The 10,914-nt window shown below is 50.9% G+C and overlaps 1 long non-coding RNA gene across 1 annotated transcript; it reads right to left on the bottom strand.

Annotated features, from left to right (window-relative positions):
• Positions 1–1,121: 1,121 nt before the first annotated feature.
• Positions 1,122–9,504, bottom strand: LOC131816741 (uncharacterized). The gene is made up of 3 exons (XR_009348161.1): positions 9,328–9,504; positions 1,840–2,018; positions 1,122–1,544 (listed from the first exon to the last, which is right to left on the bottom strand). It is a non-coding gene; the product is annotated as an uncharacterized LOC131816741 (long non-coding RNA).
• Positions 9,505–10,914: the final 1,410 nt, after the last annotated feature.

Below are 10,914 nucleotides of genomic sequence, written 5' to 3'. Positions count from 1 at the left end.
AAATAATTGGCCCAATGTCACGGGCGTCCAGGAGGACGTGGAGGCTCACTCATTCCCCGGCTTGGTTCCCTCGTCCCAACAGGGAGGGGCCGAGCGCACCCGACGTGCTAAATATTTCCCGGCTGGAGAGTCGGCTTTGCTTCTGCTGCTGCTTGGCACCAGAGAGACAGGAAGCTATTTAGATATATTATCTTCCCTTTCAGGAAGTTTAGAGGAACTTTTCTATTGCAGTTCACACAAACATCCAGCTAATGGTCATTTAGTCATGCCGGCTCATTAAGTCACCAGGGAAGAATGCGCCGCCTGGTTCGACGACGCTCCGGCTTCTCCACTCGCTGCCCTCGACAAGGCAGAGAGGAAAGGCTGGAAGGGTGCTAACCAGGACTGGGAGCTCTGCCGGAAGGCCGTGAGGGTCCAGCATAAAGTGATTCCCACTTCCCAGGGTCGCCTCTGGTTTTACAGCATCATTGAAATGGGAGTGAGTAAGAAGACGGTGGTCTCCGTGAAAGGTTTCCGGCCAGATGATGCTGCATTTTAAGGGAGATCTAAGAGAGCTCTTGGCAGGACGTAGTGAGAATGTGGTTATGAAATATGTGATACGGATCCACGGACTAGAGTTCAGGTCATGGAGAGGAATCTACAGCTGGGAAAGGAGATTGCTGCAGACCGTCGTGGCTAACTACGATCCATCCGTTATTAGGCTCTGGACACTCATATGAGTGCATTGACTCATATGAGGCTCAAACGACTCAAGGAGGTAGGCATTATGAGAACATTGGCCCAGAAAGCTAAATACTTTGCCTAAGCTCACGCCAAGGATGAGTGGCCGGGCTGGGATACGGATCTGGCCTGTGCTAGCCAATGGGACTTTCTGCAAGGGTTAATGTGTCCCATATCATTGCTTTCCAATATAGAAGCCACTAGCTCCATGTGGCTCCTGGGCCCTTGAGGGTAGTGTGACTGAGGACCTGAAGCCTTCATTTTACTTAATTTTAATATATTTAAATTGAGATAGTCACATGTGGCTAGTGGCTACCATATTGGATTCCCCATTCTAAGCAGTCTGGCTCCAGAATCCACACTCTTCAAGGTTAGACTGTCCTGCCTCGTAAATCGATTGAGAGTGTTTGTAACGATTTATTAGGATATTTTTCAATATTTTCAAGGATAACAACATAGAAGAAATAGGGTTAAATGGAAATGCAAGAGAGAAAAGTTTGCTTAAGGTAAAAAAGTAGACATCTGTTCAGATCCGGTGTTTGGCAAAACACCCATAGAGGGAATAAAGTGAAACACTGTCGAGAGAGGTGGTGGCTTCCTCTTGCTTAAGCAGTAAATTGTATCAAGCTCCTGTAAAGTGACTTTATTAAGTCCCTGCTCTCTCTAGAGCCATATGGTCTGGGTGGGGAACCAAGTCAAACCCATCCAACAAAGCAAGGATACAGAATCCAGGGTCCGTTCGTCCTGCTGGAATTCAGGTTAGATGTTTATGTGCAAAAGCAGAAATGATCCTGGAAGCCTTCATGGAGGAGACGGCATTTTAGCTGAAAGTTTGAAGGATGGATTGGATTAGCACAGTGGGAAGTTGGAAAGGATGAAGGCAATGACAGACTTGGAAGGAAAAACAAACTGTTCTTGACAGATCTCTTGGAGACTGACATTTAGGGATTAATCAAAAGTGACTCCAAAGTTTCTAGCTTGGACAAAAATAGTGGTTCTGGGGGCAGACGTGGGAACGTTAAGGGGTGGTAGGTGACAGTTTGGGGGAAATTATGACTTTGGTTTTGGCCATGTGGATTCCGAGGCCACAGCTTGTGTCAATCTCGGATTAATACTCACTTTTCAAGAGCCATTAAATGTCCAATTAAATGGGAGGAGGGTGGTTCGGAAGGCTGCCCAAGATCGCCTCCATCCTGGTACTCAGTGACTTTGCTTTCCCCTCTGAGGCTGAGAAATGAGGCCACGGCAGAATGGAAGGGAAGCCACAGGCCTCCAGAGACGCGCACGTCACCACACCTCTGGGGACAAACGCATACCTTGTTTTCTCTGCAACGGCGAGTTGACAGACACCCGCTTACTTCATCTTGGAAGTTATATTCATCTGCCCTTTGGAACATCCTGCCCGATGACCGATTCCTTTAAATAGCTTTTTTTTTTTTTTCTTGATTATATTTGTAGTACCTACTCACTGCAAAACATTTGGAAACTTCAAAAACAGAAATAAAGAAATGCGATCACATAGACACACACAGGCGCACACACACACGGACCTACATATGTATGTGCAAATGTAGGCACATGTACGTGTATACATATTTATGTAGCTATGGTTTTCATCCATTTCTAGCTGGTATTTCAAAATATTTTGTTGGCCAAAAGAATCTATATGAATAAGTAAGAAGATAACGGTACCCAGCTTTTATCGAGTTGTTAGTGAATTCTGGGCATATAGGAAAAAATCATCGATTGCTATGCCACACGCGAGAACATCTTACTGCCCAGCAAGTACATCTTTAATGCCTCTCTTCATCATCTGCTTTTTCCCTTTGACCCAGCCCACTGCAGATTCAGAATTCCTTGTAAGAGACCAAGAAAACCAAGAAGGAGCAGCGGTGGGGAGTTAGAAGTAACGAGTAGGGATCCAAGGAGGCAGGAGCCCCACCGATTTTCTAAACCACACATCTGGAATTCCGGACTCGTAAGAATGTTCCCAACAAGAAAACAAACACTGAACACACATAGGGGAAACCACAAATAGACACATTGTCAGAAGACTTGCTGAGGAAAGAGAGTGAAGAAGTCACACGAAGAGGTTGGGTAGGACCAAGGGGAATTTGTATGTTGCCTTTCAACTGCCCTAGGGAAAGCTAAGATTAAATAACCCCCTAAAGAATATGATCCATGGAGACAGGGAATCGGTGGATAATTAACACACACACACACACACACACACACGCGCGCACGCGCGTAACTTCAGTAGGGTTCTCTCTTGCCTTGGTTTCCAGGAATTCAAACCAAGGCATTGGCGCTCGGTTCTTGGAGATACCCACAAACACCAAGGGTGTAGGGGGATCCTTATCTGGTCCTTTTTTTTTTTTTTTTTTTGCAAGAAATGGCTTGTTCTCTGAGCAAAGCCTGTAGGAGGGGAGAGCTATCTAGTGTATACACCTAGGGAGGGGGTAAGGAGGGGATGGCCTTTCCTTCAAAGATAACACAACAGCCCCAGACCGCCGGTGATTCTCTCTCCAAAACCTTCCTAATGAGCTGTCTCGGGGGGTGGGGGGTTGGAGGGGGTATTTTCAACCATATTTTGGCCACTGCTTGTTTTTTTAGAATTCTGTGTCCATTTTTCGATTTCACAAACGCTGTTTGCAATGACCTTTCCCTCTCCACCATCTTTGACAGTTTCTCATGCGTGAAACATATTTTTGTTCATTTTTTTTTTTTTTTGTCTACAACCTCCCCTCCCCACCGTCCAGCCCGGGTCTCCCTCCCTGTACCCTTCACCCCCATGTCAGACATATAATGAATTACCATTCCTTCAGACAACGAGGTTGAAAACTTGTGGTCTCCAAGGCAACGGGGTGTCCTGGGGTAGGGTGCCGGGGAGGGGGGCTTGCCCGGCCAGGAAAGGACTGGAAGTAGAGGGGGGTGGGGAGGCAGAAGCAGAGATGATATCATTCCTGAAGCCTGAGAGCAGCCAATCGGCTCATGAGGATATGATGTCATCTCCCCCATCTCACCCCCTTTTGGCCTAGGTAGCCCCACGGAGAATTCTAGACAAGTATTGAGCTCAAGTTGTATGGCTCTGAGAGAAAGAGGGCGGGCGATGGCAAAAGGGGGGAGAGAGAGATCCACCGGCTCTCCGGATGGCCCTAGCAGACACTCCAGTCTTCACTTAGAGGCAGCCCCATAAAAATGTCATCAGCTTGGGCTCTCCCTGCATTACAACACAATGATTTCTTTGGGGAGAAGAAAAAACCCTGAGATTTATTTTGCAGCCACACCCCCGCCTCCCTTGGAAGAGAAAAACCAACCAACAGCAAGTGGTGAATGAACTTCTACAGATCAGCCCCCAGCAGCCCAGCCTGAGAACTTTCTGAACGGAAAGATGCACACGTTCGCACCCAACCGGCCGAGCACATTTATGCTGCTTCTTGGCAGCCACGGGGATGGGGAGATGCTCTAAGGGCTCCGGGGTTGGGAGCCTGCTTTGGGGTGAAGCTGGCGGTGCGGGCCACTTAAGGTGTTGGGGGAGGGGCGTCTGTCCCCAAGACAATGACAGTATCTAGGGCTCGGTGCCAGGCTCCTAGGAGAAGCAAACAAGCCATGGCTTTAGGGAGGGGTGCTGGCTCGTTAGAGCGCCTACTGATGTGTTACCCCCACGCAGAGGGGAGGGTGAGTGTGCACGGCTCTCTTCTGCCAGATTTTTCTCTTGGGACTGGGAAGCAGTGTTATTTCGCAAAAATGTTCCCAGGAGTCCAGGCCATGGAATGGTGTGTCCAAAAGCTTGGACCAGGTCAGGGCGGCCCCCTCCCTGCTCCTGGACAGGGCAAAACTTATAGCTTCCCACACAGCGGTCTTTTGAAGTCTCTCCGGAGTGGTATCACGCGGACCCACCTATGTCACCTTTGAGGAAACAAAGAAGCCAAGATCCATGCCCACTCCCCATTTTGCAGACCTGAGCAATCAAGGCCAGAGAAGGAAGGGGCGAGCCAAGGACCAACAGGAGGCACCAGTAGGTCTGGAGCTGGACCTACAGCTCTGTCTCCTGTCCACTCTTCGTTCTTGGAGACCAGCCCATGACACAGTGATCGTCCCGGAAGACAAAAAAGCCTTCACTTTCGACATCACCTGTCTCCCATTTTCTGCATAAGTCATTACGGTGTTGGACCCAGATGATGACCTCCAGCCCCGTCCCTATGAGGTGTAAGCGAGACACGCTCTGCAGACCTCTCCAGCTCCCCCTTGGTCAGCAGGCCGGACGCACACCGGACGGACCAGAAAGCAGAGCCAGGCTCCCCAGGAACCCACCTCCAGGAAGGGAGACTAAACAGAGGTCATGAAAATAGGTGCAAATTGTACACACGAGCGTTATGAATCAGGGCTGGAGACGCACAAGGGAGGAGGTGAACATCCATATTTTAGCAGATACTTACTGATTTCCTACTCTGTGGCAGGTGTTGAAATAGAAATATGGCTAAGTCTGAGTTTCACCTCATGGCAAGTCTATCAAGTACAAGACACTGGGACTGTGCTTCCCCTTTTGAAAGCCCCAGGAGGACAGGGACTCGGTTGCATTAATGGTGTATACCCCGTGTGTGGCTTGGTATACAGCAGACGCTCAATAAATTCTTGCCCCATGGCCAAAGAGAAGCCATGCTAGAATGATAGTTCTATCTTTGGAGGACATCAGCAAGGAGGTGATACCCAAACAGGGCATTGCACGACAAATAAAAATTTGCCAGGTAGAAGGAGGGGGGATATTCTAAGTGGAGGGAATCCCATTTGCAAAGATGTAGAGCATAAGGATAGGACAGGATGGGTTATGCTAAGATAAAGAGTAACATCCAAGCCTCGGTGGCTAAAAATAACATAGTTTCAAAATGGTGTTTTCGGGCTTTACTGCCTCCCCACATTTATCCTCTGGCCCTCAGAGTTGTGTTAGCAATGATCTGTCTGTCAACCAACCGCCTAGCAACAGCATTTATAGACTCATCAATATAGGAATATTTAATGGTTTGTAATTTTTATGGACTAAATGCTTGTGTCCCCCTGGGTCCAAAATTCCTATGTTGAAATCCTAACCCCCAGTGTGATGGTGTTAGGAGGTGCGGCCTTTGGGAGGGAATTAGGTCATGAGGGTGGAGGCCCCATGAACAGGATTTGTGTCTTTATAAAAGACACCCCAGAGAGCCTTCCATTTCTTTCCACGCGTGAGGACACCGCAAGGGGATGGCTATCTCTGAACCCGGAAGTGGGTTCTCACCAGACACTGAATCCACTGGTGTCTGGACCTGGGCCTTCCCAGCGTCAGAACTGTGAGAAAGCAATGTTTGTTGTGCAAGATCCCCAGACTCTAGTATTTCTGCTGTAGCAGCCGAAGCGAAGATAATAATTCTACCCTGAGCTCAATCATGATGGCCTTCAAATTCGTGCCAGACTTGGCGAAGGGGAGCACTCCTTCAAGCTGATTTCTGCAACAAGCCCCTGTCCTTTTTAAAATGTATATCATGTTTTAAATTGGTACCAAAATGACCTTCTTCACTTGGATATTCCAGTGGGATCATGAGGCAGCTGAAGTCTTCGGGGAGGCAGGAGAGTTTCGGGGAAGCAACGCTTGGCTTTACAACATTCTGGAGAGAGGAATCGGCTTTGTGGAGGGACTGACGAGCTCCTCTTAACAAAAATCATTAACAAGAACGTAAGAAACATGGTCAGACAAATGACCACAGAAAGGCTCATGTACGAAGACTGAAAAGGTTTAGAGGCAGAGGGCAGAGGTGGGAAGGAACTATTTCTTCACACCATTATAGCTCAAAATGTCACATTCTTGTGATTCGTGTGGTGTTCTGTGAGTTTTTAGCAGCCTGGACACAAGAGTCTCTATTACCGGGGCTCCTGGGTGGCTCAGTGGGTTAAGCCTCTGCCTTCGGCTCAAGTCGTGATCCCAGGGTCCTGGGATCGAGCTCCACATCAGGCTCTCTGCTCGGCAGGGAGCCTGCTTCCTCTCTCTCTTTGCCTGCTGCTCTGCCTACTTATGATCTCATTCTCTCAATGTCAAATAAATAAATAAAATCTTTAAAAAAAAAAAAAAAGAGTCTCTATTACCACCCTCATTTTTGGCTGTCATCTCCTACATGATCTCCTAATAAAAACATTTAAGGGGCACTGGGGTGGCTCAGTCGGTCAACAAACAAACAAAGAGATAAAAATCTTAAAAAAACAAAAACAAAAACAAAAACAAAAAACCCACAACATTTGAGTAAGGTTTCCCTACTCCCGTTTTACCAAGAATAGCACCGAGGTTCCAAAGCATCAGGAGGAGACAGGCAGGTGTCTGGACACCTGGCCAGCCTGTGACGTGGTCGGTTCAGGTGGCGGGAAGCAAACCAAAGCTCTTCTTCACCCCCACTCACCTTACATGACCAAGTGTACCCCACTGAGGGTCTCATGCTGAAACGGGGCCCAGCATGAGGCAGGGGACAATGGCCGCATCCCAAAGCGAATAGTGGGACGAGCCCCGGGGCCCGCTTGGAGCAACATTTAAGACGCTGACTCTCGTCACCAAGGCAGGTGTCCGGGAACCACGCCCAAAGCAGGGCGAGGAGGCCTCCCGATGTCCTAGCAGAAGGGAGCTCATTCAGGGGACACCCTGCATCCGTATCTCTGGGGTCAGAATGAGGTCACGGCCTACAGGTTAGGAGACTGTCTGCTCTTGCAACACGGGTCAGCAGTGCCGGCCGGAGGACGGTCCCCCATCACAGGACCATAGGGAGCGGCAACTGATCTTGACCTCCAGATCCCCCCTAAGTAAAACAGGGACGCCAAAGGCCCACGGAGAGGTCTCAGTGTGTCTCTGATGCCAGCCCCCTGGAAACCTTGTTTTTTTATTCCTTTTGTTTCTCTTTTGCCTTAGAGGTGGAGCCTTGGAAGTCAGGGAACTGGAACAATCATCCTGAGGTCCCACGAGCCTGTTTCCTCTGCACATGGGAACAAGCACACCTCCACCTCAGGGCTGTGCGAGGGTTCCATTAGGCACCGTATTTCCCACTGGCGCTTTGCTCCGTCTGGCCCAGAGAAGTACCCCGGGGACTCGGAAACCCGAGCTATATTTGCAGGTAGGGTCGCTAAGGAGGTCACGAAGGCAAAAATGAGATGATCCAGGTGGGCCCTATCTGGACCAGTGGCCTTGTAAGAAGAGATTAGGACACGGGCCTGTGTGCATTGCACGGACACGCGAGAAGAACGTGCGTCTGCGATCCAAGGAGAGAGAGCGCAGAAGAGACCAACCTGCCCTGCCTTGACCTTGGTGCTCCAGCCTCAGACCTGCGAGCAGACAGCTGTCCGGGGTTTAAGCTGCTCGGGCTGTGCTGGCCTGTTGCCTGTGGCTCAGGGAACCCTGAGCAGACTTGCCCTTCCTCTCGGCTCCTACCCTGTCTTGTCCTTCTCCCTCTCTGTGTCTCTGTCCCTCCCGCCCTGCTCACGGCTCCCATGGATCTTTCTACAGCGTCTCATGGCGGGCGTGTGGCTGGTACCCCTTCTCCAGGGACAAGACTCAGAGCGCTCGTCTGGTCCGAGCCTCCTGTTTTCTGAGCTTTCGGCTCAAAAGTGGATGGCAAAAAACACAAAAAGTAGAACTTTGCCTTTTGTCCGGATTCTGTTCTCCACTTAAAAATGCCAGGTCTGCTGTCCCTTACACCACCAAAAGCCATGGCCTCGAACTTGGCAGCCAGAGCTGGGAGGTCAGAGCAGCCGTGAAATAAAATCGCTATTTATTGGTCTCTGCCTTCTGACAAAACTGGTTCTCTGCTGCCCACCCGCCCACCAGGCCCGCGGGCAAGACTGCGTGGTGAAGACACGGGCGCGGTGAGTCACCAAGTCAGCTCAACCGAGGACAAGGGCTGCTTAGGGAGAGCCAGGCCTGAAGCCCCACTGGGTGGAGGTCCACAGCAGGGCGGGCTCCCCAGAGACCCCTGGCCTCACAAGGCCAGGAAGAAAGCCCTTCCTTCAGGGTTCCGACAAGGCGGTCCTCTTAGGCTTACATCACGTGGCCCTGACCGCAGCCCCCTACCAGCCAGGAAGCTCTGGAAGACAGAAGAGGGTCTGTCTGGAGGAGGCCTGAGGGCAGGGGAGGGCCCCAGGGCCGCAGGAGAGGGAAGGTGTCCTCACTCACAGTTCAGCTCTGTCCCCGGGGACAGGTGACCTGCACTGAGGTTCCATTCGGGGCCCCTTCCTGTGCCGCTCGGCCTTCCCCACCCCTCACGGCAAATCAGGGCATTTCCAGAAATGATTACAATCAGCCACGTTACCCTGAGAGCTGCCCCAGAGCCCTGCCAGGCGAAAACACACTGTTCTTCTATTTTATGAATGAGCAAGCCTGTATGCTTTCTATAAATGTCTGCGTAAATCACTGGTAAGCATCCCATCTTGGCACAGGAAACCCATCCCAGGCTGCAAAAGTGGCTTCTTCCCCGAGAGAGTCCCAGGGGCCGCTCCCTTCACTGCCTCTGGACCCTAGGGAGCTGCCTCCCGGCCTGTTTTCGGGCTCCGTAGAGAAAACCCTTGCTCAGACAATGAGTCAGCCCCACAGGGGTGACGGCTCACCTTTCCAGGGGCGTCCTGGGCCGAGCTCCAGGTGAGGCCCTGTCAGGGCTGCTGGGGTTTACAGATCCTTCTTAAGCCATCCTCCTGGGAGTTCCAGCTCCCCAGACCCGTGGCCGCACCCTGCCCACCAGGGCTCTCGCCAAGGGTGGCGCCTGCCGGCAACAGCGCCTGGGAAGGTCTCTGCGCTGTTGGCATTTTACGTAAGAGCTCGTGTCCACTTAACTCACAAGTAATCATTAATGTTACCCCTGGCCCATGTATCCAACTGTTAAACTGACACTAATGAAATGAGTCTCAGGCACCCTGAGACCAATATTAAAACCAAGTCTGCGCTATTAACTTAAGTGACCCGGGCTGATTTATACACCGTGCCTTGCATTTAACCAGAATGGAGGGTATTTTTTTTTTTTTTTATCAAAATGCACAGACATTTCTCCCACCCTGGCTTTATTCATTCTGATTACATCCCAGCGCCAACTGGATCAGACCAGCCCACACCAGACGGCCCCAGCCTTAATTGCTGGAATCCTAGTTCTGCTTCCTCAGTAGCAAGCGATTCCCAACAAAGGGGAAATGTCATGGGAAATCAAGGGTTGAAAATAATGTGCGACGTGTGACTTTGGAATCAGCTGTAATGAGTTTCCCATAGAGTCGACTCATTCAAATGGTTTGAGTTTTCACTTTGGTTTAAAAAAAAAAAAAAAAAAAAAAGATGGGGGTACCCAGTTTTAGGAGGTCTCTCCCCAGCGGAGGCTCTGACTCAGCAAGTGTTGTTTATGCTCTTACCTCCTCCAGGCGGGCCTCCAGGAGGCAAGAGAAAGTTGAGATCCAGGACGACTGTGTTGCAGAAACCCTGCCAAGGGTGAGAAGCCTGGTCGCTGTGGTCCTTACCCCTTCCCCAGCATGCTGGGCTTGGTGGTCTCCCTTCATTTAGAAGTCAGTGATGCATTCATCCCACAGAACACCAGGCATCCCACACTCATGCCAGGCAGCCTGCCTTCCTCCTGGTTCCCACCCCTGGCCTCAGGGACACAGCCCAAGACAGCCGCTCAGCCCGCATCCTCTGCCCGAGACTCCCAGGCTCCATGCAGGTGGGTGGGCAGCACCTGGGAGAAACACAGCCAAGGACAGCACCGGTTCTCCGGCTGCCCCGAGGCGGGCACACGTGGTCCAGAGCAGGAGGCCAGCTGGCCAAGGGACCCCATGGCTCCTCTGTGACAGGCAGGCCTGGGTCTTTGGGGTGAGGCAGCTCTTGGGGCATTTCACTCCAAAGACCTTCGAAGCTGTGCTTCCACAAGCCAGGATTCAGGGTTCTGGGGTGTTGCTGGGAGGTGGATAGCATCTACTCCCTGAGGAAGACCAGAGGGAGCGGTGGGAGAGACAATTCGGGAGCCCACTACTGAATGGGTCGAGGCATCCTAGGACAGAAGATGGAGCTCGCCCTCCAATCCTGGTAGACCCCCCTGCCCCCCACCCTGCCGTGTGGCACAGTGGATGGGGCTGGGGGCATGCTGATTTAGAACAGAGGCTCCAGAGTCTCACCTTTTTTTTTCTTTTTATTATTCACTACTTGGTTTAGATTCCTAG

This window comes from Mustela lutreola, chromosome 15 (genome assembly GCF_030435805.1).
Source record: "Mustela lutreola isolate mMusLut2 chromosome 15, mMusLut2.pri, whole genome shotgun sequence".
NCBI classification, from domain to species: domain Eukaryota; kingdom Metazoa; phylum Chordata; class Mammalia; order Carnivora; family Mustelidae; genus Mustela; species Mustela lutreola.
Note: the sequence above shows the minus strand (reverse complement) of the source record. Positions and strands in the feature narration are given on the sequence as shown.